A 27,301-nucleotide genomic window follows, 5' to 3' on the forward strand; every position below is an offset into this window, starting at 1 on the left:
TCTGGTTTATTTGGTCTGCTGGCAGGGGGAAGGTGGGAAGGCTGTGTCCCCCACGATGAACGTGGGCACGTCCACATCCCTGACCCTGATGGTGCAGTAAGAGAAAGAAGTGCCGGCATGCATCTTCTGGAACAGGCTGGAGTTCCTAAAGATGCAGGCGTTGTGTGCTTCCCCCACCAACTGACACTGATGTTGGTGAACCGGCCTCAGTGGTCAATGAGAACCTGCAGGACCATTGAAAAGTACCCCTTCTGGTTGATATAATAGGAGGCCTGGTGGTTGGGGGGTCCAGATGGGGATGTGGGTGCCATCAATGGCCTCCCTCCAGTGGGGGAAGCCCATGACAGCAAAGCCGATGACGATGGGCTCCACATTGCCCTGCATGACAACCCTGCACAGCAGGATGGTGTTAATAGCCTTTACCACCTGGAGAAGGAGACAAACATAGAATCACAGAGCTACCAGAGCCCTTGGGAGGTCCCTGAGCCAAACCTCCTCCCAACACCATGCCCAACCCCAACTTACCCCATCCCTGGCAGGGCTTTGTGAAGGCGTGATTGCAAAACCTCTAGGGAGGGAGATTCTGCACACACAGCCTTCCCTAGGGAACCCATTCCAGTGCTTCACCATCCTCCTAGGAGAATAGTACGGCAGTCATAGCTGCATGAACATGGCCCCGACGGTCAATGTCCCCATGCCAAACTGGTTCCCAATGGAGCAGAAGTTGTCTGGCGTGGCGAGCTTTCAAAGTGTGATGACAACCCACTTCTGGAGGGGGATGGTGCATTGTATTTGGGGGCTCTGTCACCGGAGGGTGGGGTGAGCCACTCGCACAGCTCCAGGAAGGTCTCCTTCTGTATGCGAAAGTTCTGGAGCCGCTGCTAGTCATCCCACCACTCCATGATGATCCAGTTCCACCAGTTGGAACCAGAGTCCCAGCACCAGAAGTGGTCGTGCACGGTGCAGGGGAGAGAGGGAGGGGTTGTGCTGTGTGAGCAGCATGTGGAGAGAGGTGAGGAGGTTCCCCAGAGTGAGCTGCAGGTCCTGGTCCTGCAGTGCCATGTGGCTAGCGTGCAGTAACTGCATCAGGAAGTACAGCATGAGGTCTAAGAGCCAGCGAATACTTTGCAGCAGGTCCAACTCCATGGTGGGGGTGCTGTGGTGTCCGCAAGGGCAACCAGAGCATTCATTGAGATGCATTTGCTGTCCCTCGAGGAGGTAGGCAAAGGTGAAGAGCCTGAGACACAACTGTACAGGAGTCCCTTTAAGCACGGGCCTCAGATAGCCACAGACAGCAGCTATAGGAAGTGACTGCTGTCCTGATGCCCTACCTGGAGGGCTTCTGGGGGCCCTTAAATGTGATTTGGGCTCTAATCTGTATGGACGCACTATTTCGATATAGCTCTATGCTATTTCGATGGGGATTTGTAGTGTGGATGCACTATTTTGAAATACTATTTTGGGAGTTATTATACCAAAATAGCTTATTTCAAAATAAGCACGTACTGTAGACATATCCTAACCTGGTCACATTTAGCTGTAGGGACTTTTATCCAGGAAAAAACAGTGAAAGCATAACTGACTAATAGCTGTATAGCATCCAATAGTGTAATATAATGCCTCTAATTAGTCTACACAAGACACTTTAGAACTACAGAAGAAAAGGAGGAGAAATAATCAAAGAGCTACTATAAGAGTATATTGATTATTTCTTGTCAGTAGTAGTGCCATTTACTAGCAAATGTTAAATCAAACCCGCGAGCACTTACTTTAATGTAGTCTGTGGAAAACATCCAGTAGTTTCCTTGTTTTGGGCCAAGCATTCTCTCTGGATTGACAGAACAAAGACTGGGGGGAAACAGAGTAGCTTATGTGGAATGTGATACAAATATAACAAATAACTTCAGTGCAGTCCTTTGCTATCAGTGCATATGTTGTTTCTCTGGTCTGAATTTATATTAAAAATGACATTGCAGAAGAGCAATGATACTGAATTTTCTGTTGTACAGTAAAACTCCAATTGTCCGGCATCCAGTGGTCCGGCATTCCTGACAGTACAGCACCAACTGGAACCCGGAAGTGTTCTGGCCAGCTGGACAATTGGAGCTGCTCTGCCCCCGGCTCCCCCAAGTCTGCCGACGGTCAGTTTCAGCAGCGGTGGACTTGGGGAAGCCCTGGGGCAGAGCACCCCAGCTGCTCTGCCTCCAGCTTCCCCAAGTCAGCCGCTGGTGAGTTTCAGCAGCAGCTGACTTGGGGAAGCTGGGGGCAGAGCAGCTGGGGTGCTGCCGGGTTGGTCCCTCAGTGCTGCTCTCTCCCATGCTGCGCAGTTCCCCGCCGACCCTCCCCCCCCACCACCCACCCAGACCCCTCATAGGCCCCTCTCCGGTACTCCATATCTGATAATCCAGCACCCCCTGGGTCCTAAAGGTGCCAGATTATCGTAAGTTTACTGTACTATGTTACAATACAATACATGCAAAAAGCCAAAAGCACAGATTTTATTTTTATACTGATATGTCTCTGTGTTCACAAATAGAATAAATGTAATTTGCAGTATTTTCCTCAATATCTTGTGGTATCTTATGGGTTCCTCTTTTTGGAATACAGTGCAAACTAAGGGTTGGAGTCCTGTAGCTCTTGCTCAGGCAAAATGTCCGTTAAAGTCAGTGAGAGTTTTGCTAGGGAAAAGGCTGCAGAATTAGGCCCTTCAGCTGTGAGTTGAGTTCTCATTTTTTATTTACTCAGTTCTTCAAAGTATTGAGCACTCTGGCCCCCGTGCAGCAAAGAATATAAGCATGTGCCCATCTTTTCAGCAACTTTTAAGACTCGTCTGGTTGTAGAGTACTGTAGCATGATTTGAATTCAGTGCCAAAATCCCCTAATCTTGCAAGGGTATTGTGAAAATGAATGCATTAATATTTGTGAAAAACTCTGATACTATAGTACTAAGCATCACAGAAAAGCCCATAGAAGAAATTAATATTTCTGTTTCAGAGCAGGATTTGGACAGTAAATAAGACACTGGGCCACACATTACCCAATGAGGAGAAAACGAAATATTGACTTGCTGCTCATTAATTGAGCACTGTCCACTCTGCACACTGAATGAGGCAGATGTCTGTGGAAAAAACAGTTTGTGACCAAGTAACTGAAGCCTGTATTGTAATGCACATGTGTATGTATGGGCTGGGCAAATTAAGCTTCCACAGGCAATCTTAACTCTGGCATTTCCCACCTTTTGAGTGCTTGACTTTGCAGCCTTAATAATGTTATTTTAACATAATTTTGTGTGTGTGTATAATTACATATAATCTGGACATTCCGAATATAGGAACATAACTGCTTCTAGAGCCAGGGTTTCCAAACCTATGGGTCACCATTACATTTCAAAAGGGTTGCCAAGTGTCTCCCCAGGTGGCTTTGCCCCCTCTCTTCCCCCCATTTTTGAATTGCCTTGGGTCACCAAGTCTTCCTGAATTGTCAAATGGGTCCCCATCTGGAAAAGGTTGGGAACCGCTGCAGACTATGAACTGTAAGTCATACCACATATCACTCAAAAGATAATTTCCCCTAGATTTACAATGAAGACTCAGTCCTAACTTTGTCCTGATGCCACAATTATTTTCTCTTTCTTATTCTGGTCTGTCAAGTTTATGAGTAAAACACTTTATTAACAGATCTTATTGATAATTAGGCAATCTCATAAAGAAGCAGAAAAAAAGCAGCAACAGAAGCAGAAAAAAAGCACCTAGGCTGTGTCTAGACTGCACCCCTTTTGCGGAAAAGGGATGCAGATTAGACACAGCACAATTGCAAATGAAGCGGGGATTTAAATTTTCCCCGCTTCATTTGCAGGAACACGGCTGCCGCTTTTTTCCAGTTCGGGGCTTTGCCGGCAAAAGGCGCCCGTTTAGATGGGGATCTTTCGGAAAATAAAGCCTTTTCCGAAAGATCCCTTATTCCTGATTTTAAGAGGAATAAGGGATCTTTTGGAAAAGGCTTTATTTTCCAAAAGATCCCCGTCTAGACTGCCGCTTTTTGCCAGCAAAGCCTCGAGCTGGAAAAAAGCGGCAGCCATGTTCATGCAAATGAAGCGGGGAAGATTTGCAATTGCGCTGTGTCTAATCTGCATCCCTTTTCCGCAAAAGGGGTGCAGTCTAGACACAGCCCTGGAGTTTCAAGCCAGCCAATATAGGAACATTAGTAACTAAAGGAAGGTGAGAGAGGGTCCAAGACCTTGTCAAAAATGCTTGTAGAGGAGAATCTTCTACATTGGACATTATCATTGCTATTGTATCTAAAATTATATACCATAAACAGATGATCAGTTATTTGCAGCCTTGAATTTTGAATGAGACTATGTCCTAAAATGGTAAAAGGCTAAGAAGCAAAATGCAAGGTTTATGTTGCATTTCCTACATATGTCTACACAGCAGCAGTCTACACTGACATTATTCCAAAATAACATACTGCACATCTACACTACAAACCTTTATTTCAAAATAATGTCTAGCTGGAAGACTTCTTACTCCAATTCATGGTATCCCTCATTCCATGAGGAGTAAGGGAAGTTGAAGGAAGAGTGTTCCTCCTTTGACTCCCTGCAGCGCAGAGAGTGCCAAAAACCGAATTAAGCTATTTCTACTTCAGCACCGCAATTGATGTAGCTGAAGTTGCATAGCTCAATTCAACTTTAGCCTTGCTGTGTAGACATACCCTAAGCTACATGCAAGACAGCTAGATGTCAAACTGAGTTTTGAAAGAAAGCTATAAAAGTCATTTACCTCAAATAGGGAAGTGGCGAAGGACAAGATGACAAAAGTTCATGATACACTTAGGCTACGTCTAGACTGGCATGATTTTCCGCAAATGCTTTTAACGGAAAAGTTTTCCGTTAAAAGCATTTTCAGAAAAGGGCGTCTAGATTGGCATGGAAGCTTTTCCGCAAAAGCACTTTTTGCGGAAAAGCATCCGTGCCAATCTAGACGCGCTTTTCCACAAAAAAGCCCCAATCGCCATTTTCGCGATCGGGGCTTTTTTGCGGAAAACAAAGCTGAGCTGTCTACACTGGCCCTTTTGTGCAAAAGTTTTGCGCAAAAGGACTTTTGCCCGAATGGGAGCAGCATAGTATTTCCGCAAAAACACTGACAATCTTACATGAGATCGTCAGTGCTTTTGCGGAAATTTAAGCGGCCAGTGTCGACAGCTGGCAAGTTTTTCTGGAAAAGCGGCCAATTTTCCAGAAAAACTGGCCAGTCTAAACACAGCCCCAGTCTTTTAACCTGGGAAAAGCTACATGTGAAGAGAATTTTCTTTTCACTTTATTCCTTGTGAAATCTCTCCAGTAAATTTCACAGACTATTTAAATAGCAAAGGTTTAATGTAACTGTGGTCAGGATTCACAGATGTGTTTGTTGAGACAGAAGGAATATGTATCTTTGTCCCTCTAGCAACGTTGCTGGTTAACTGAGAAACCTGGTCAATTGGAATATCCCCAAATGGCTGGCAGTTCTTCTCCCTATCTCTACAATTTTGCTGGCTGTCCCATGGTATCCTTATGGAGTCTATGTGAAGCAATTTGTTCTGAACATGGAGTTCCTTCTGTGTCAGCTGCTTGGATTTGTAAGGAAAAAGACAGAAGTTCTGTCATTCCTGATCAACTCCTCAGCAGCACAGACCTAATACTCCCCTCTTATCTCAGGCTACATGCTTGTTGCGCAAGAAGCATTTTGTGCAAGAGTTTTTGTGCAAAAACTTCTTGCACAAGAGCACATCCACACCTCAAAGAACATCGCAAAAGCAATGTGCTTTTGAGCAAGAGAGCGTCCACACTGCATGGACACTCTTGTACAAGAAAGCTCTTGCACAAGAAAGCTGTGCTTTTTCCAATAGGGGTTTCTTTCTCAAGAAATCCCTCTGGAGCGTCCACACTTGCCTTTTTGCACAATAGCTGTAGCACAAGAAGGAGTTATGCCTCATTAAAGTAGGTTTACCCCTACACTGGAAAAAGCGCTCTGTTCTGCCATTTTACTGTTTATTTACTTGCACAAAAGTGCATTTGAGGTGTGGACGCTCCATGGGGTTTTGTGCAAAAATCTTGCAGTGTAGACTAAGCTTCATTGGTCTGCAATCCCTGATATGTTCAGTGGAGCAATGGTAAAATAATATGCCATGTTGAGTCCTGCATCACACAACTAAAGATGCATCATTACAGCATATAGAATGAGACGCAATGGTGAATATAGCCCCTTGCAAAACCTCCCTCAATTACGCTAAACGTGAAAGCTGGAAAAGATTGTAAATGACAAAATCTCGAGTCTTCCCCAATTTTGGCACAACACCACAAGACTCAGTATTGTCCCATAATTAATACCTTTTTTAAAGTTAGTCTTTCTCTTTCCAGTGCTAGGAAACTAGTTGTGAACAAGTTTCTCTATCGGCTCCGCAACAACGAAGAGAGACCCTGAATTCTTGTCCAAGCATGCCCCTTTCCTGAAACTGGCCTTGGTTGATAACTGAAAAAAATAATAATACAATATAACCTCAGGCTACGGTTCCTCCCCAAACTTGTTTTATTGTGAGAAAGTAAGGAGTATCTCAACTGTTATGGTATGAATTTGAAAACTACATATATCAGATTTGCATTGAGTCAACTTTAACATTCATGGCTGATATTTATGTGACATTTGCTGATTTTTTTCCATGAAGAATGTATATACAAAATGCTTAAATGCTGCTCATTGATCTGTGAACAGTCTCACAGAGGAGGCATATGGTTTAAAGGAGTTGTGGGCGGTAAAACAGTGGGAGAACCTCAGGACCTCATTCAACATGGTCTTATTCAAAATGTTCATGTTTAGAGCAATAGCACAACAAATAATGAACACAAAGATAGCTAGAATCCTCTCTGCCATGCTCTTACAAAGAGTAGCAGTGACACCTGTGCAGAAGGCCAGCACAAATTCCATTTAATTCCCACTTAAGCCCTACATTTTTATTCAAATTCATTAAATGTAGTGCTTTTACCTTTATGCTGCCACCCTGGGATTGTTCATAGCAAATACACTGCTTGTTGTTCATGTGTTAACAATGAATAAACAGAGTTGCTGCTGCCATGTTCCTAACACAGCAGAAGGGTGCATGCCTTTTGCTTCTATCTGACCCCATTCTGTCAACACTGGGAATAAAGTTTACAGTTTGGCTATGATCAGACAATCAACATCTTCATATGCAGCAGAACGGCTCCTTATATATATTCTTAATTATGTCTGCTTATTTCACTGGCACAAATAAATGTGGACTACTACTTGCTTTGTTAGTCTTGCAGAGCCCAAACAGCATGAAAGACCGAGCTACCGTTCTACCCTGTGTATCAACAGAATTGCCGAATCTTCATTATTAGTTATGATACATGAACAAACAAGACCACATCTTGACTTTCAAGATTCCAGGAAGAGCTTCCAAATCTGGAAGGAAAAAAAAAGCATTTGGTTTGTCAAGACAGCAAATGGACTCATTAAAGAACTAGAATCATATAATATTAAGTCCTGATGGCATTTTTACGGTCAATTTTCAGAAAATGTCCCCAAAGGATAGATTCTAGGTAATTCCTTTGATTGTTACCAAAGTTATTTTGGAGATTAATTGTGTAAGAATATTTCATAAAATCATGCTGCAGAGTACTTAGAAGAAGGTAGCCTATATTATATTGTGCTAGGACAGCTCTTACAACAAATTTCTGGTCCATTTGTTCAGGGAAGCTGTGCTAATACCCTGCTAGCAATAATTGTATTTAAATATGGGTGAAGCTAGAATAGTTTTGCTCCCAATCTTAATAAGGTCATAGAAGTTACTTTTTTATTTTTATGGTGATGAGAAAAGAAAGATACATGTAAAGGTTGTGTCTACACTAAAAAAAATCTAACTATGTTTGACAATGGGTGTCAAATGTGGCTTCTTGTTATCCATATCCTTCAATTAATGTTGACAACAGTTGTATTACTGGTGAGAAAAAGGTCAATCAAGTTCAACATCCACTGAAAGAAACCATAGTTAACCCCTGATTGAATTAAAAGTTATCCATGTTTTGTCAAAACAGGAATGAAACTCAGTTTATCTCGTGTACACCAACTATTGACAAGAAAATAATCAATACACAACAGAAAGGGTATGGATCCCTTCTTGTACCAAAATGAATCCAATAAATCGAAAAATGAAAAGAAGTCCAAGAGGATAAAAAGGTGTCTAATACAAAGTTAGATGTTTTTAAACTTCAGGATCAGTCATGTACCATAAGAAAACCTCCCTTGCATGTTTTATTATCACAGATTGTCATAAAGGTGGTGTCTCCATACATAATTTGCCATTGTTCTATTGAGACCAAATAAATCAGTGACCAGTTTAATTAATTTTAGAATGTTCTTCACTAATTTCCTACATTTTTCTATATAAGAAGTCATTGCTGGATCTGTGAATCAACACAGAAGTATTTGTTCCTTTGTTTCTCACATTTATGGGCCTTTCTTATGAGGCTATTTCAGCTATTGCCAAACACATGCACCTATTCTAGGGGTCAGTTACCAGTAATTGAGGAGTCAAATTCTGATTCACTTTGAGTAGTACTGTACTTGCAACTAATCTCAATGAAAGCAATGGGATCAAGACATAAGATGCTCTTCATCATGAATAAGGATATAAAGACAGGCCCTCTTATTCATATATATACAGGCAGTCCCCGAGTTACATACAAGATAGAGACGGTAGGTTTGTTCTTAAGTTGAATCTGTATGTAAGTCGGAACTGGCGTCCAGATTCAGCCGCTGCTGAAACTGACCAGCAGCTGGCTACAGGAAGCCCGAGGCAGAGTTGCTCTGCCCCGGGCTTCCTGGAATCAGCCGCTGATCAGTTTCAACAGGCTGAATCTGGACGCAAGTTCTTACATACAGATTCAACTTAAGAACCTCAGGCGTCCCCAAGTCAGCTGCTGCTGAAACTGATCAGTGGCTGATTCCAGGAAGCCTGGGGCAGAGCAACTCTGCCTCGGGCTTCCTGTAGTCAGTGCTGGTCAGTTTCAGCAGTGGCTGACTTGGGGATGCCTGGGGCAGAGCAGCTGGGGTGCTGCCGGGTTGGTCCACTAGCGCCCAGAGCGGCGCTGGGGGACCAACCGGCGCACCCCAGCTGAAACTGACCAGCAGCGGCTGAATCAGGATGCCTAGGGCAGAGCAGCTGGGGTGCGGCCGGGTTGGTCCAGTAGCGCCCAGAGCGGCGCTGGGGGACCAACCGGCCGCGCCCCAGCTGCTTCACCACAGGCGTCTGGAGAAAAGCCTGGTCTGCTGGGGGGGGCTACTAGCTGCGCCCCTCCCCGCCCAGCAGACCAGGGAGACGCGGAGCAAAGCCTCTGAGGACGCTAGCAGCAGGACAGTCCAGCAGACCAGCAGACCAGGGAGACGGGGAGCAAAGCCGCGGACCAGCAGACCAGGGAGACGGGGAGCAAAGCCGTGGAGCACGCGGGCAGCGGGACAGCCCAGACGCACCGCAGCTGTCCTGCTGCCGGCATCCTCAGGGGCTTTGCTCCCCATCTCCCTGGTCTGCTGGTCTCCAGCAGACCAGGGAGATGCGGAGCAAACCCCGTTCGTAACTGTGGATCCGACATAAGTCGGATCCGCACAACTTGAGGACTGCCTGTATATATAAATAAATATATATAAATATATATATATATATATATAGCTACCTACAAAGTAAGGTATACAGAATGAGTAACAGGATCAGAACTGAACTCAGATCTAAGGCCAGATTTTCCTAAAACAAAGAGCTACTCATGTGAGTAGTACCATTAGCTACAATTAAACTACTCAAGTGAGTAACTTAAATTTGCACCAGTGCAGGCAAGGGATTTGCAATTTGGCTACTAGACTGCATGTAGTCCCATTTTATACATATCCCCACAGATTGTGTTTTTTTTATATAGCTTGGTAAATTCTGAATTTAAAGCACTGTGAATGTCTGATTTCTTTTTTTTAAGTTTTGCAGGCTGAAGCTTTTGGTTGGTGTTTAAACTTCTATTATCATCCTTCTTTACATACTGAAAATAATTGGATGGCAGCAGTTTCATTATATTTTCAGTTTTAGAAAATCTATTCCCAATTAGAATACTTGTTTTTCTTACACATTGTAAATCAAGGGTATAATGAGACTCAGATAAGTAACAAAAACAACCAACCAACTAGCCCTGTGTTCTCTTGTCTTTTTGTAATAAATGCTATTGGCTAATGTTTGTAAACTGTGTTTCATAGCAGACAGCACAGCGTAAAAAACTCTCAATCCTAGTTTCAGTTTTTATCGCTCCGAAGATTGAGTATCAAGAGAGCTAATTATGTTTACTAATCTCCTAGCTTCATACCTCAGAGAAAGCTACACAGCAAAAACTGTTTGCCTTTCCTGCTTCTTGTATGCAACATTTTTCTTTGAGGCATTTCATGCTAATGAGCATTAGTTTTTTAAAAACACACATTTCTGAGCAATAATGATTCTTTCCAACTTTGCAGTGTAAAGGAAAGCAAATAACTTATACCAAACGTAACACAAATCAGAACCTGGGAAATCTGAAAGCATACCACACCACTTGAAGTTTTTGGTTTTTATTAGGGCTGATAAATCAGTGGGTATTAAGCACATGTTTAAGTGCTTTCCTGAATGGATGTATGGAATTACTCACATACTTTAAGGCTGTGACTAGATTGCACCCCTTTTCCGTAAAAGGGATGCAAATTAGACACAGCGCAATTGCAAATGAAGCGGGGATTTAAATCTTCCCTGCTTCATTTGCATAAACATGGCTGCCGCTTTTTTCTGTCTCGGAGCTTTGCTGGGGCTTTGCCGGCAAAAAGCGCCAGTCTAGACGGGGATCTTTCGGAAAATAAAGCCTTTTCCGAAAGATCCCTTATTCCTCTTAAAATCAGGAATAAGGGATCTTTCGGGAAAAGGCTTTATTTTCCAAAAGATCCCCGTCTAGACTGGCGCTTTTTGCCGGCAAAGCCCCGAGCCGGAAAAAAGCGGCAGCCATGTTTATGCAAATGAAGCGGGGGATATTTAAATCCCTGCTTCATTTGCAATTGCGCTGTGTCTAATTTGCATTCCTTTTACGGAAAAGGGGTGCAATCCAGACACAGCCTAAGTGCTTTGCTGTGTGGTGGTGAATATCACTTCCATTGCTGAACATGCTAACTGCACCTCCTTTGGTCCTTCCTGCTTCCAGCCAGGGAAGAAGTTAGTTGATCAAACTTAATCTTATCGATTAGTGCTGCCATCAGTCTATGCCTTCCCCTATCTTTTCTCTCTTCTCTTCTTTGAGGACTAGATCTCTAAATGAATTAAATTAATCAGATGACAAATGACAAGTATTAGGTCTATGTACAGGAGTAAGTTTCACTCACAGGATTAAGGATGTTAATGGGTATTCGGTTAACTGGTTAAGGGTGATGCTTAAAGGCAGCCCCCGTAGAGAGCTGGGAGTCACAACAGTGGCAGCCCCTGCAGGGTCTGAGAGCAGCTGGCTGGAGCAGCCCCTCTTTGCAGCAGAGGCCATTGTAGCCTAACTCCAGTGGGTGGGGGAGATGCTCAAGCCCCTCTGGAACAGCCCGCCACCTACACCCTCTTTAATCTGTTAAATGCTGCACAGCACTGTGTTTACCCATGTAATTAATTACATGGGATTTTAAATCCCTACACAGGATATGACTTTATTGCACAGTTTACCTAGGTTCTTATCCAGGATTTAATTCAAATCCCCTACCATTACACAGGGTTGGAGGAGCTGTAAGTCTGGGCTACTTTACCAGGCTGGGGCTAGAATGGGGCAGGCTGGAACTTGTCCATTTTGCAGTGAGGATCATAAATGCCTTTCCAGTAATTTCCCGCAAAGGACTGAAAAGTTCTCCCAGTATTCACAGGGAAAGAATCCTATAGTGTATCAGCAGAAAGATCCATGGGATAGGACCCCATACATACATGGACAAGTGCAGAAACAGTGAGGACACAGGAATAACTTTGTATTGGAACATCCCACAACTGGGTTAAGCTAACTTGATGCTCAGACCTGGTTGCTAGGGTGACCAACCCTCCTGCTTTCACTGGGAATCTCCTGGAATCACACCATATCTTCCAGAAACTACATCAGCCAAACTAGCAGATTTTGGGTGCTAACAGTCCAGTGTGAAAGCAAGCTCCCTTACCTGCTTTCACTCTGTGCTGTTCCCAGAAGCACCCAACACTGTCCCTGTGACCTTGGGCAGAAGAGCTTTATGTTCTGCTTCCACCTGGAGTACTGACTATGCAGATCCCATTGGCCAGTAACTGCAGTCAATGGGAGCTGTGCGACCAATGCCTGTGGGAGAAACACCAGAGAAGCCACTGCCAGAGAGATAAGTACTGGCCTCCCCCCCGCAACCCGATACTCCAGCCTAGAGCCCATACTCTAGGCTACATCTACACTGGCAGCTTCTTGTGGAAGAACAGCCATTCTTCTGCAAAAACATGCCGGCTGTCTACACTGCATGAGTTTTCTTCCAGAAGTAAATTTACAGTATAGCATTGTAAAACAGGGCTTCTTCCCACAAGGAATAAGCCCTCTTGCACGACAGCTCTTCCAGAAGAGGGCAGTGTAGACAGGCAACATGAATTTCTTGCACAAGAAGCCCCTATGGTTAAAACGGCCATGAGAGCTTTCTTGAGAAAGAGAGCGTCTACACTGCCATGGATGCTCTTGCACAACAGCACATCTCTTGATTATCAGTCATTTTGGATTATTTTGTCTTGAAGAAAGAAGACACTGGGGGACACAATCATTCAGCCACTGATTTGAAGTAGGGATGTGAATGGTTAACCGGTAAGCATCAGCATAGATAGCCTGCTGTACTCTCCTGTTTAAGTGGTTAACTAGCTAAAAATAACATTTAACCAGTTAACTGATTAAACAGGATTTTATATCCCTAATTTTAACTACTCAGATTGCAACTACTGCAGATGTAATGGAGAATGTCATTTTTTGCATTTATCTGTATCATTTAGATTGTGAACATTTCAGATCAGGGGCTATCTCTTCCTATGTGTGTGCATAGCACTTTTTATAATTGGGCTCTATCTTATTTAGCACCTCCTGATGCTACTGTACTACATATGAATAACAACAAGTACAGAAGTTATCTGAGTAGGGAATAAAGGATCAGGTGAACAAAATGACAGTTTTATACTGAAACTTTCCTAAACTGTTATATTGTTATTTCTTTTTCTTTCCTTTCTTCTATCTACAAAGTGGTTTTATTTTGTACATAGAATAGGAAATAATACAAGGTGCACAATAACATTAATCCAGGAGGCTATTTTGATCAAACCTTACTTTATAACATTTAATTTAAAATGTATGTAATTATGATTGTTAAATTGTAGGACAGGCAGAATAGATTACCGTACTCTGTTTCAATAGCTTGTAAAGCGTGGATGATCGTGACCACTTTTACCACCATGCAATATGCATGACATATAAATTAGCTTTTTGAAAAAATGTCAGTAGCAATTCCTCCCACCCACATGCAAAATTTGAAATGATTTTGTAGAAGATTTTACAGTTGCTTTGGCCTTCCCACTCAATTTGCTATAGTTGAACTTAATAAATTATATTTATGTGTTACTTTTTAAAAAATGAATCATGCACAATGTGTTAGTCACTTTCCAGTTCAACTGTTCAAGGAGCTGTTATCCCAGTGTTTGTGTTAGGACCTCAGGTCTTTTCTCAAATACACCAGTATAAATTTGGAGTGTATTAAAATGAGTTATCCATTGAGAGAAGACTCTGGCTCCATATCTAAGTCTATGCTGGTGTACTTTAAGAAAGGACAGACAGTTTATATTTGTAATAGTTTCTGATATTTTCTTCCATGTTTTATCTAGAAGGTACATTGGCTAGTGGACAACTTAGATATTTGAGCTTTAGGTATATGGTATGCTAGTACTTGTACTAATAATTAAGCAAATGAATCTTATAATATTTTGAAGGGTGAGTTGTTTCTTTGATTTTTGTATGTCATTGCTTTAAATGCTTGGTGACTTGCAGCTCCTGCGAGATTCTGCATCACATAGGAGTGTAAATAAGATAACCATAATTGTAAATTAAATATTTTGCCACCTCGGTATGTATTTTGCCACATCTTTCGTACGTGTTTGTCTTTGTCTGCTGCTTGTTCCCATGCTGCATGCACATGGGCAGTGTGTATAATGTCCTGGGGAGAGCTATGCCTCTCTAAACAGGCCCACGTGACTCCGCTCACACTCACCCACAAGACCCCTTTCTGCTTGCCACCAGTCGGCCCAAGCCAAGGCAGGCTGCTCTCTCAGGAAGCTTGCTGGGGCTGGCGCTATGGCAGCTGGGACTTGGGGGAAGGCGAGAACGGTGCTGGGGCCATGCCACCTGCTGCCCTCAGGCTGAGGGGGGGGGCGCTGTGTGCCACTCACCTGGTGCTCCAGTGCTGCAAGAACACTACCCGTCCCCTCAGCGGTCATGGACTGGAGGCATTTGGGCAGTGGAGGCTCTCTGGACTTCCCTGGGGGAAGGGCGGAGAAGGGATGGGACATCAGGTGGAAGGGATGATCCAGGACAGGGGGTTAGCTTGCGTAAGTCCATGGTTCATTCACCTCCCTGTGCACACACACAAATTTCAAGTTCTATCTTACTTCACCCATCTTTCTCTCTGTAAACTGTCCCTCTGCTCTGGATTTTCTGTTACTTTTCCCTTCATTTATTCCTTTGCTCCTCACTCATCTCTATGGGTCTGTCTACACTTGACCCCAGCTCAAACTAGGGAGGCAAATGAAGCATACCAAAGCTGCTAATGAAGCACGGGATTTAAATATCCCGCGCTTCATTAGCATATTCGCGGCCGGTCACCATTTTAAAATGCCGGTCGCCCAATTTAACTTGCCGCATGTAGACGCAGTAGTTCGATCGGAAACCCTCGCATGAGGAGTAACAGTTAAGGGAAGGAGGGAAGGGTTTCCGATCGAACTACCGTGTCTACACGCGGCAAGTTAAAATGGCGACTGGCTGCGAATATGTAATGAAGTGCGGGACACTCCTGATAGATATGGCTTTGTATAGTGTTATCTTAATTATATTTCACAAACACAGAGGACAGATTTTCTGTTCTTCTAAAGACCCTGTTTGCCATGTATGTATTGTAAACTGGCATTCAAATAATATGAATAGCCAGTGGAGAATTCTCCCAGCAGAGAGGAACTCTTGGAGTACGTCTACACAAAAAGCTAAAGTCGAATTAAGCTATGCAGCTTCAGCTACATCAATTGCGTAGCTTAAGTTGAAATAGCTTAATTTGGCTTTTGGTGCTGTCTACACAGCAGGAAGTCAAAGGAAGAACACTCTTCCTCCAACTTCCCTTACTCCTCATGAAATGAGGGTTACCATGAGTTAGAGTATGAAGTCCTCCAGCTCAACATTATTTCAAAATAAAGGCTTGTAGTGTAGATGCGCAATATGTTAATTTCCAGAATAACGCTGCTGTGTAGACATACTCTTAGGCTACTTCTACACTATGAGGTTTTTGAGCAAAAATGGCCATTTTTGAGCAAAACCCCGTGGAGTGTCCACACCTCAAGCGCATTTTTGCGCAAGAAAATCTAGTCAATTGACAGAATAGAGGGCTTTTTGAGGTGTAGGTATACCTCCTTCTATGAGGCATAACTGCTTTTTGCGCTACAGATCTTGTGCAAAAGGGCATGTGTGGACACTCCGCAGGGGCTTCTTGTACAAAAAGAGCCTATCTGAAAAAGCACAGGTGGTCTTCCTTGCACAAGAGCGTCCATGCAGTCCATGATGTGTGGACACGCTTTTGCGCAAGAAGTTTTTGTGTAAGAACTGTTCCGCAAAAGACTTCCTGCACAAAAACCCTGCAGTATAGACGTAGCCTTTGCTACATCTACACTACAAGGTTTTTGCTCAAAAACGGCTATTTTTGTGCAAAAACTGGTGGAATAGTCACACCTCAAGTGTGCTTTTGCGCAAGAAAATCGGTAGAAGAGAAGGCTTTTTGCACTACAGTTATTTCTCTCCCCACGAGGAATAACTCCTTTTTGCACTACAGCTCTTGCACAAAAAGGCAAGTGTGGATGCTTCGCAGGGGTTTTTGCAACAAAACTGGTCTCCAGGAAAAAACACAGGTGGCCTTTTGGACGCTCTGTAGCAGGGAATCACAATTCTCTTTTTCCTATCTGCTGGCCCTTCTTAAAGCTGCAGGCACCTTGTACAGCCATTGTGGCAGGAAGCTTGCCCACAGCCAGCTGCCTTTGCTGCGCGAATCTCTGTCGGCACAAATGGCAGAGCAAGTAAGTGCCCGAGACCCCTCTGACCCTGACAGGGAACAGCCACAGAGCTCCCAGGGCCCCTCACCGGGGCAGCAAGCACCGCACACCATCATGGTGGAGCGCTGAAATCATGACCCTCCTTGAATTGTGGGGCGAGGAGGAGTCGCTCCAACAACCCAGGACAAAAAGGCGCAATGCTGAGATCTACTCCTGCATGGCCACATCTCTGACAGAGCGAGGTCACCCTGCCCAGACCATGGAACAGATCTGGGCAAAGGTGAAGAAGCTCCATTAGGGATATGTGAGGGCAACGGAGCAGAGGGAACACTCAGAGGCAGGACCCCACACCTGCCCCTACTACAAAGAGCTCCACCACATCCTTGGGGGGTAGGGGAATCCTCTTCCCCCTCCATCGTGGTCGACTCTGGCCTGGAGCAGCTGGTAGTCCGGCACCCGGAGCCTGTCCCTGACCCAGAGGAAACAGAGGGACAGGTCCAGCCCCCGACACAGGAGGAGGACCAGGACAGCAGGACCATTACACGATCCCTGGAGCCAGTCCCTGCCAACCTGGACGTCTCCCAGGCCTCCGAAGAGGCTTGGCAAGGTCGTCAGGGAGGAGATGGGCGCACAGAGGGCAGGGCGCACACTGTTGTGCAGGCTGCAAGGCCAGCAAATGCTGCTGTAGTCTGTTCATGTGCAACCACATGCAGCGGGAGGGTGCAGCACGTGGCCACAGCTGCCAGCCCTTCAACATGCCTGGGAGCCTGCTGCCAGCCTCATGCATGGCCACACGAGTCCTGCCTCCAGCAGAAGGGAGGGCAGCCAGCTGCAAGCAGGCTAGCCGCAAGGGCGCAGGCACGACCCCACACACGCCCTGGAGAGCTGCAACAGCGCACGGGCTGCCTGCACGTGAGAGGAAGCAGCTGCTGGCACTCACACACTGCAGAGAGAGCTGCAGCTGTGTGTGCGCCCCCCAGGGAGTAGCAGGCTGCACACAGCTCCTCTCCTGCTCATCAGGGGCTCCCACACTGGCCACACACTTCCCTTGCCTGCCTGGCCACGGTGTGTGTGCGCAGGGGAGGGAGAGTGGAAGGAAGGTGGGCACCACAGTCCTCTGGCAACCTCGGAATCCCTGTGGCACAGGGGCATGCTGTGAAGGCCACACGTGGCTTTGCATCTTCCTCCTCCGGGCTGTGGATTGGTGCTGTCGCCACTCACACAGGGCACTGCCACAGGGAATGTGTGCAGGGAGGACTGACTGCCCCTCCCTCATGTCTTCTCCACATCCTTGGGGGAGGGGAACCAGACCATGCACCACAGCCACCTGCCAGAGTCCAGGGGAGCCGCAGACGAGCCAGGCCTGGGGAAGAGCTTATGCGCCAGCACATCGGGGTGATGCGTGACATCCATGCCACCCTGTCGCGCTAGCTGAATGCTGATCTTGAGTGGTGGCAGGAGGCCTGGAGTGACCTCATGGCATGACATGGGGGAACAGCCACCTACTGCCACTGCTCCTCCCTTCTACCCTCCTGCCCCCCCCCCCATGGCTCACCCGTCTGCCCACCCTGCCATGCCTCAACTCCCTCCCTTTCCCATGGCCATGCCTCCTCCCCCAGTCATGCCTACAGCCCCTCCTATGGCTCCTCCTCCTACCCCCTTCCCCCCCACCGCCGATCATGGCCCTGCTCCAGCTGCCCCTCCCCATTGGGGTCCCCAGACACTCCCAACCATAACAACGTCCCCACACCTGAGGGCGCCCACAAACTGCCCCAACACTCCTCCCAGACATGATCCCCCCTTCCCAGTTCAGACAGCCTCCCTTGTTTTGTTGAAAACCAAGCAGGTATGTTTATTCATTGGTTGGGGTAGGAGCAAGGGGAAAGGGGTCAGGAGCCACCCACTGTGAACCCATGCCCGCCCCCTCCCTCCCCACGACCAGGCCAGTGTGAGGGCGAGAAGGCACCAGCCCCCAGGGCCAGGGCCAGAGCTCCCCCCACAGTCCACCGCATACAGTCCCCAGCCCCCCTGTCCTGAAGGTCCTCCTTATGCAACACCCCCTCTCCTCCCATGCAGGGGCTGCATCCCGTTATCTCCTTACCTGCATCAGGCCAGCCATGATGGTGGACCTCCCCACCCCAAACTGGTGTGCCACCGAACGGTAGCTGTCTGGGGTGGCCAGCTTCCACAGCATGATGGTGACCAGCTTCTGGAGTGAGATGGCGGGCCGCTGATGGGTGTCGCATCATTAGAGGGCAGGGGTGAGCCAGGCACAGAGCTTCTGAAAAGTGGCCTTCCACATGCAGAAGTTCTGCATCCACTGCTGGTTGTCCTACAGCTCCATGACCAACCGGTCCCACCAGTCTCCAGAATCTTCTGGGTATGGTGGGCTGGGGCAGCCAGAGTGGAGCACCCACAGTCAGACAGAGGCTGATCAGGAATATTTTGGGGTCCACCTCCAGCTGGAAGAGGACCCCTGCTTGAAGCATTCACTGCAGGGAGTGCAGCATGGCCCTGGGGTCTGTTGCATATCCAGGGCAGCTCCAACTCCATAGCACAGGGCAGAGCAGGTAAAAGCTGTGTCGTTCCCAAAAAAGCAAAGGGCAAACACAGCAGGCACTGTTGAAGCTTTGCTTTGCCAAAGAGGCTAGCAAGCAGGCAGCAGAAACAGAGAAGTGGCTGTCCAGGGGGGCCCCTTTAAGTGCACGTCTCTGGAGGGCTCTGGCAACAGCACTCAAGAGCAACTGGTGACCTCTAGTCTGGCTAGAACCGGTTCAGGGTGGCTTTATATGCGGAAGAGCATCCAATAGTGTGGATGCTCTCTTGCACAAAAGCGATGTGCTTTGAGGTGTGGATGCATTTTTGCGCAAGAAGTTTTTGTGCAGCGTAGATGAAGCCTTAAGAGTCATAGATTCCAAGGCCAGAACGGACTATTGTCATCATCTGACGTTCTATATATAATAGACCATTAGAAGTATCCCCAAATAATTCTTAAACCATTTTTTTTAAAAAGCACATTCCGTCTTGATTTAAAAATGATCAGTGATTGAAGAATCCATCTCAACCATTGGTAAGTTGTTCCACGGATTAATTACTCTTTTTGTTAAAAATATATACCTAATTTCCGGTCTGAATTTGTTTAGCTCCTACTTCCTTCCATTGGATTGTGTTATACCTTTCTCTGCTTGATTAAATAACCCATAATTTAATATTTGTTCCCAGGTAGGCACTTGCAGACTATTATCAAGTCATCCCTTTGTGTTAAATAGACTGTCCTCCTTATATTGATCAGCATAAAGCATGTTTTCTAATCCTTTAATCATTCTTGTGGCTCTTCTCTTAGCCTTCTCCAATGTATCAACATCCTTCTTGAATTGGAGCCACCAGAATTGGACACCAATACCAAATTCAGAGGTAAAATACCTCTCTACTCCTGTTTGCGTCCAAGGATTACATTAGCTCTTTTAGCCACAGCATCACACTAGGAGCCCTGGAAACTTTGCCAGCCAAAGTTCCTGCCATCCCTCAGCTGGCTTAAAGATTATATGAGAGGGAGCGTGTTGGCAAGACAAGTACTAGGGGAAGAGGCATAGTAGAGTAGAGCTCCACTACATGTAATCCTAAATTAGCATATCATAATTTATGCTAGGCCAGGCTGCTTTGAATCAGGGTGGAAACCACATCCTCTACTGGGTCTGCTTAGAACTATTCTTCCGATGGGTAAAACTGCTGTTTGCTACTGCCAACATTCTTTCAGGATTGTCTAGAATTTAGGCTCATTGTTTTCATTGCTGACCTTTTAGTAGAGTGCTGAAACAGGGTATAGAACTGCTGGTTGACACTTTCAGCTTTCCTATGGCTGTCTTGGTGTCCAAGTGGAAATCACAGATCCTATGAAATTTGAGCAGGAGATAAGACTAATGTCTCAACTTTCCCTCTCACAACAAGAAGGGTTGCCTAAGCTATTGCTGAGTATATAAATAATTGCATAAACTATTACTGAGCATAAGCTATTGCTGAGTGACTATTCCACTTGTCAACGTGACTGTTGCAGAACTAGTATTTAAAGCATAGAAATGTCTTGATTGCAAAATCAATATGTCAGAAACACAAAATCCAGCTCTTTTACATGATGTTTCTGCCTTCCCAACATCTCTGGCTTAGTACTCTATTTGCTTCCTTCTACTTAGAAGTTCTCTGACCAAGCATTGTTCACCATTCACTAATTTAACTGGAACATTTTTTAGTAGTGGATTCTCTTGCTGTGTGCAAATGTTCCAGTTCTACAAACACTTAATACCAATTAGGTCTTCAGTACATTGAAATCAGCATGATGATCACTCACTATGAAACACTATCTAGGGTACGTCTACACATCAGCATTAAAGAGCGTATCTACCCTACTTAATTTTGAAATAATATCGAGCTGGAAGACTTCTTACTCCTACTCATAGTAACCCTAATTTCACAAGGAGTAAGAGCAGCCAAAGTAAGAGTGTTCTTCCTTTGACTACCTGCTATTTAGAGTGCCAAATGCCAAGTTAAGCTATTTCAACTTAAGATACGCAATTGACATAACAGAAGTTGCATAACTTAATTCGACTTTAGCCCTGCTGTGTCATTGTACTCTAAGCGTTTTCAGCAAGTTTTTAAAGCATATTGTTTTATGGAATCTGAAATACTGGCTCAGTAAATGTCTTACAGTTAAAAATGTTATTTATTTAAATATATAAAGCATGTGTCTTATAAATTGAGTAAAGTTATATTGCTGAACCTTAGTTTTCAGCAAAGATTGTAAAGTCTCCCATTTCTTTAATTATATAGCATAGACTGGTGACAAGTATCAGAGGGGTAGCTGTGTTAGTCTGAATCCGCTTAAACAACAAGTCGTCCTGTGGCACCTTATACCCTAAGGCTGTGTCTACACTGGCGTGACCTTGCGCAAAAGTGGCCGCTCTTGCGCAAAAACTTGCTGCCTGTCTACACTGACCGCGTGTTCTTGCATAAGTAAACTGACGTTCTAATGTATGAAATCAGGGCTTTTTGCACCAGAACTCTGACACTCCCGCTCAGGAATAAGCCCTTTTACGCAACTGTTCTTGAACAAGAGGCCAGTGTAGACAGGCAACATGAATTTCTTGTGCAAGAAAGCCCTATGGTTAAAATGGCCATCAGAGCTTTCTTGCGCAAGAGAGCGTCTACACTGGCATGGATGCTCTTGTGCAAAAGCACATCTCTTGCGCAAAAGCACATGCCAGTGTAGACGCTCTCTTCTGGAAGAGTTTTTGCACAAGAACTCTTCTGCAAAAGAGTTCTTGTGCAAGAAGCTGCCAGTGTAGACGTAGCCTAACAGATTTGTGGGAGCATAAGTTTTAGTGGGCAAAATCCCACTTTGTCAGATGTGACATGCATCTGATGAAGTGGGTCTTTGCCCACAAAAGCTTATGCTCCAATAAATCTGTTAGTCTATATGGTGCCATAGGACTTCTTGTTGTTTATAGCATAGACTGTAAGCATTTCAGGGTAAGGACTGAGTTTTAGTATGTGTTTGTACAGCATCTCTAAAATAATAGGACTCCTGCAACAAAAAATAATAAAGTAAGGTACAGATGAAAAAAATTATTAGGACATCTAGTCCAGTGGTCATCAACTGGGGGTCTCTGGTCCTCTGGAGAGCCCTCAACCCTTTTTTGGGAATCAAGTAACTTCACCAGCTAGAACCCATAGCCCCATCCCCAGCATCCCCAACCCCATGGCTGAAGTCATGAATCCTCACACCCCCATCCCCTGTCTGAAACTAAGAGCCCTCAGACCGTGCTGTGGCATGGAAGCCAGGAGCTGCGGTGTTTAAGCCTAGAAAAATGTTTCATACACACACACACACACCCCCTCATCAAAGTGCCAGAGTAGAACAGTCCTGAGGGCAGCTCCACACCCCCTCCACTTCCTCTTCTTTGGCCCTGCCCCCCCCTTCTTATCCCTGCTCTACCCCCACTCCAGAGTGATGGGAGGTCTGGGGATGGCAGCAGGGGTTAGGGCCCTCCCTATATTCACTGTGGTGGCAGGAAGCAGAGTGACCTGGCTGGGAGAAGGTGGAGTACAGTAGGCTGCTGGGTCACTGCTGTCCTGATTATGAGGAATAGTAATAGAAATGTAGCCGTGTTAGTCTGGTGTAGCAGAAGCAAAATGCAGGACTATGTAGCACTTTAAAGACTAACAAGATGGTTTATTAGATGATGAGCTTTTGTGGGCCAGACCCACTTCCTCAGATCAAATAGTGGAAGAAAATAGTCACAACCATATATACCAAAGGATACAATTAAAAAAAATGAACAAATATGAAAAGGACAAATCACATTTCAGAACAGAAGGGAGATGCGGGGGGGGGGGGGGGGGGGGGGAGGGAGGGAAGGGAAGGAAGGGAAGTGTCTGTGAGTTAATGTTATTAGAGGTGGGGAAAGTTAGATGTCTGTGAGCTAATGGTATTAGAGGTGATAATTGGGGAAGCTATCCTGGTAATGGGTAAGATAGTTTGAGTGTTTGTTCATTCCTTTTTGGGGTCTTTGTTCAATCCGCCAGTGACGGACCGGGCCGTGTCTGGGCACAGCTGAGGGCGTCCGCTCAGGGCGAATTGCTCGAATCCGGGGCTCCTTACAGCCCCCGACTGGTGACCTCTCCACACAGGCCACAAACCAGTCCCACAGAGCGCTTCAGCAACCTGCCTGAAGCCTCACGAGCAAAACCCCTCCGACGCCCCAGCAATATCCGTGCCCCAGATGGCCCCGGGCCTCATACACAAGTGGGGGGGTCCTAGCACCCAATTCCACCTACCCCGAACAAGTTCTGTCCGGTTCCAAGAAACCAGCCACAGATCCCTGGTCAATTTACCCTCTGGACCTTACCCACAAATCACGCTGGGCCAATCCTTTAGAATATATATCTAAAGGTTTATTATTACAATAAAGAAAAGCATGAGAGTAAGGTTATTAAAGTACAGTACGTTACATGCACCGAATCTCCCAGTTCTCGATGCAGGCTCTAGCAGAGGTGTTGCAGCTGCTGGTTTAAAAGTTCTTATTGCACATCCTAAGATCAGGATGGGTCCACAGGTCTTCCGGGCTCTTCGATCCCTGCATTGCTGCCTCTGGGATGAAGTGCTGAGCTGAGAACAAAATGGCATCGACCACATGGCTTCTTTATACCCCCTTCCTAGCCTCTTCTGGTCTCAGCCGGTCACCTGGTCCTCAGCCTCTCTCCGCTGGCAGCTCTTAGGTCTCCGCCCTCATGCTTTAGGTGTGTCTTTGGCCCATCAAGTGCCATTGTTCTACAGGGCTTCGCTACTCAGCCTGTCCATAGCAACGCTTAACCACATTCCAAGAAATATTCAGCTTCCACACAGATTACAGATTCCTACCTACACACACAGACATTATATACTCACATAAACAGTGTACACAGGATCAGAAAACAACAAGCTCCCATTCAATACCCCACATGGCTCCCTTTTATATCAATTTCTGGGGCCAACACCCCCACCTAGGGGTGCAGCAGCGATCTGGCTGCTCCCTCCAATTCGATAATGTGACACCGCCCCCCCCCCCCCCCCCGGAGAGTGTAGAATTTTAACATGAATGACAGTTCAGAGGATTCCCTTTCCAGTGCAAATGTAAAAGGTCTTTGTAGAAGAACGCAGGTGGTGAAGTCGTTGAGACAGTGTCCTTTCTGGTTGAAATGGCAAGAAATAGTTTTTTCTTTGTGATCTTGTCTGATATCTGTTTTGTGGGCATTAATCCTTCGGCGAAGTGTCTGAGACGTTTGTCCAATGTACATAGCAGACGGACACTTTTGGCACATGATAGCATAAATTATATTTCTGGATGCGCAGGAATATGTGTTCTTGATTTTATAACTCACTTGGTTGGGTCCAATAATGGTATCAGCAGAATGAATATGTGGACAAAGCTGGCAACGGGGTTTGTTGCAAGGAAAGGTACCAGGGTTGGTATTAGTGTGGTATGTCCTGTGGTTGTTGGTAAGAATCATCTTGAGGTTAGGTGGTTGTCTATAGGAGACTATGGGTCTGTCTCCCAGAGCCTCTTGGAGTATGGTATCCTGTTCCAGTATAGGCTGTAGTTTATTGATAATGTGTTGGACAGGTTTATGATTATGAGGGTTAGCCAGCAGCCTGGGGAATAAGGGGTTAACTATACCTAGCCAGGTGGAGTGACCAGTAGGAATGTAGGAGGGACTTTCAAACTGGGACAAAGGAATTTGGGTTTTTTCCTTTCTCCTTTTGTCTCTCTGGGTGTGTTCTTTGCAGCTACAGAGAGGGACAAGCATGTCTCTCTCTCTCTCCAAGACACCATTCTTCATTTTCTGTAAGTAGGGTAAAGTTTAGGTAGTTTCGTTAGGCTTTATTGTTTTAAGGGTTGGGTATGGGATCTGAGATCTGGCACTGTTTAAAGATGTTTTGGCTTTTCTTTATAACTAAGTTCTAGGCCCATGGAGTTTCTCCATGAGTATATTTTGTTACCTTCCTATCTATTCATTAAGCTTGCAACAGGAATATTGTTGTAATAATAAAAGTTCTTTCTTTTCTTTTTATTAATGGCAGTGGTTAATTGTGTGCCCTGATTTTTATTTTAGGGATGAGATTTCCCAAATGATCTTTCCCCTGATTTCTTTATCAACATTTGGGAGGTGGCAGCGGAAGTTTTATTCCCAAGATCTAGGTGTTTAAGATTTTGGGGGAAGTTTTATACCAAAGCCTGGTAGATAAGGCTTTGGGGTACACTTGCTGGCCCCCACTGCTGCATTTATCATGCCAGAGTGGGGAAGGAGCCGTGACAACAGCTACTAATGAGGGTGGGATAGGTGTGATCCCTGCTGCCAGCCCCAGCCCCCCACTGGCTGCTCTAGGCCCTGGGGCAGCCACCCCAAACTCTCTTATGGACCGGAAGACTCTGCCCCTGGCCAGGTCAGAGATGAGAAGTGTGGCCAGCTACTGTTTCAGCTGGTGATATGTAGCACACAACCGCAGCGTTTTGTCTCCTGCTCTGGTGCCTGTGGTTGTGGCTAATCCTCAACTGACATAGCTGGTAAGATCCCTGAGCTCTGTGACTAGCAGAGCCCTTAGGGAGCACTGGTCATAGATGAACCCTCCTGGTGCACTACCCCTAGCTACCACCCGGAGCTACCCCCCTTACTATGTACCACTCTAGCTACCCCCTGCCTGTACCCTGAGCGGTTTTCAAGGTTTTTGATTTGAACTCCCACCACACACAATCAAGACAGGCTGGGTGGTTTGCTGAGTTGAGTTAGGGGGTGGAGGTGCTGTTTCCCTTGATTCTGCCATGCAATGCTAGCTCAAGCCCCCTGGCTCCTGCCCTCCCAAAACAGAAGTCCAATTACATCTATACCCAGGGACCTATCCTTGGCTCGGTTCTGAAGTTTTAATAGCATGTTGAGGGGAGCTTTAGATCTAATCTATCTATGGCAAGGAAGTGTATAAAAGTATATGAACTGAGGCTATACTATATCCCAATTTTATTTTTAATTAGCGTTTGGATTATATTGTTCATTATTTTTACATTTTTGTATTGGTTTTTGTTAAGCTGATCCATTAGAAGAACAATGAAGAATACACCATTTTAACAATAAAAAATACATTCTTCCACACATTGGGCTATAAATAAAATCTCTGACATCAACCTTCAAATTATCAGTATAGTTATTTGTAGTATACCAGTTTGATTAGGGATGTAAGTGAGAGTCAATTACTCGCATTCCCTGACCCTTTGCAGCCTCTGTATCAGAGGCAGCAAGGGTCAGGAGAAGCAGGAGCCGATGCTGGGGGGGGGGGCTGGCTTAAAAGTTGGTTCCCCCCAGCACCGTCTTCACGGTGACATCTGCTTCCCCCATACTGTTGTCTCTATCAGAGGCAACAGCGCAGGAGGAGGGGAGGAATGTGTGTGTGAGGGGAGACCGCTGAGAAGCAGCCTCTGCCTGCAGCGAGCCCTGGTTCACCATAGGCAGAGGCTGCTCCAGCCCAGGCTCACCATGGACAGGGTCCCGGCTCATGATCTGCTCTGCAGTTTAAATCCAGTCTTTGCTACCCATGCATGTCTCACTGATCCAGAGGGGCCTTTCACATCCTCTGGTCCAGGGGAGCAAATTCAGAGAGATGGGGTTCACCTCAGTATCTGCCACCTGTGCATCCATCACCAGTCCGCAGGGGCCGTTCACATCCTCTGGTCCAGGGGCAGCACTGATTTTCAGTATTAACTATTAAAATAAAAACAAATAGTGCCATGACACGCATCGTATAACGATTATACAGATAAATGATGAAGTGATGCCCTGCAGAACGATAACACAGAGAAATGATGAGGTGTTCAGAGCAATAAGAAAAACAGAAATAACATTTGTAAAGGAGTACAACTATATTAAAATTGGGTACAGGCAGGAGAGTGCAATTCTGCCTCCCACTGCAACTCCACAGATCTGGAGCTCACGAAATCTATTAGATTGCCCCCCTCCCCCCCCAACCCAGCTCTGGTGTGGGAGGGGAAGGTGAAGAGGGTCCTTCTCGGTTGGGGGCCAGGACAGGGAGAGTTTAGTTATTTGGGTTTTTTTGCTCCTCACTTGTGTGCAGCCCCTGGTTGATTTTTCTGTGGGTCAGTGGCCCCCGCCCCCAAAAGGCTCCCCGCCCCTTTTACAGCGTTTGGCGTCCTGTACTGTCCCGGGGCAGAGGGGCGCTGCGGGGCTGGCACTAGGGAAGCGGGACCCAGCCAGGACACGGAGAGTGGAAACAAGCCCCCTTTGCACACTGCCCCGGGCACCCGCCCCTCCCTGGGCGGGGCAACACCCCCCGCGCGAGGGCTGGCAGCGCCCCCCCCCCGAAGCCGTCTCACGCGCGCGGCGCTAGCGGCCG

General features: G+C 46.0%; 1 long non-coding RNA gene across 3 annotated transcripts; it reads right to left on the bottom strand.

The window, feature by feature from the left end:
- On the bottom strand, positions 1-27,274 carry LOC112543803 (uncharacterized). Of its 3 annotated transcripts, XR_003087043.2 has the most exons (5): positions 26,563-27,274; positions 20,165-20,259; positions 6,374-6,515; positions 1,770-1,848; positions 1-426 (listed from the first exon to the last, which is right to left on the bottom strand). It is a non-coding gene; the product is annotated as an uncharacterized LOC112543803 (long non-coding RNA). The 3 variants fall into 3 exon arrangements; XR_012905133.1 differs by lacking the exon at positions 6,374-6,515; XR_012905132.1 differs by lacking the exons at positions 1-426; positions 1,770-1,848; positions 6,374-6,515 and adding an exon at positions 6,589-7,466.
- Positions 27,275-27,301: the final 27 nt, after the last annotated feature.

Source organism: Pelodiscus sinensis, chromosome 7, assembly GCF_049634645.1.
Source record: "Pelodiscus sinensis isolate JC-2024 chromosome 7, ASM4963464v1, whole genome shotgun sequence".
NCBI classification, from domain to species: domain Eukaryota; kingdom Metazoa; phylum Chordata; order Testudines; family Trionychidae; genus Pelodiscus; species Pelodiscus sinensis.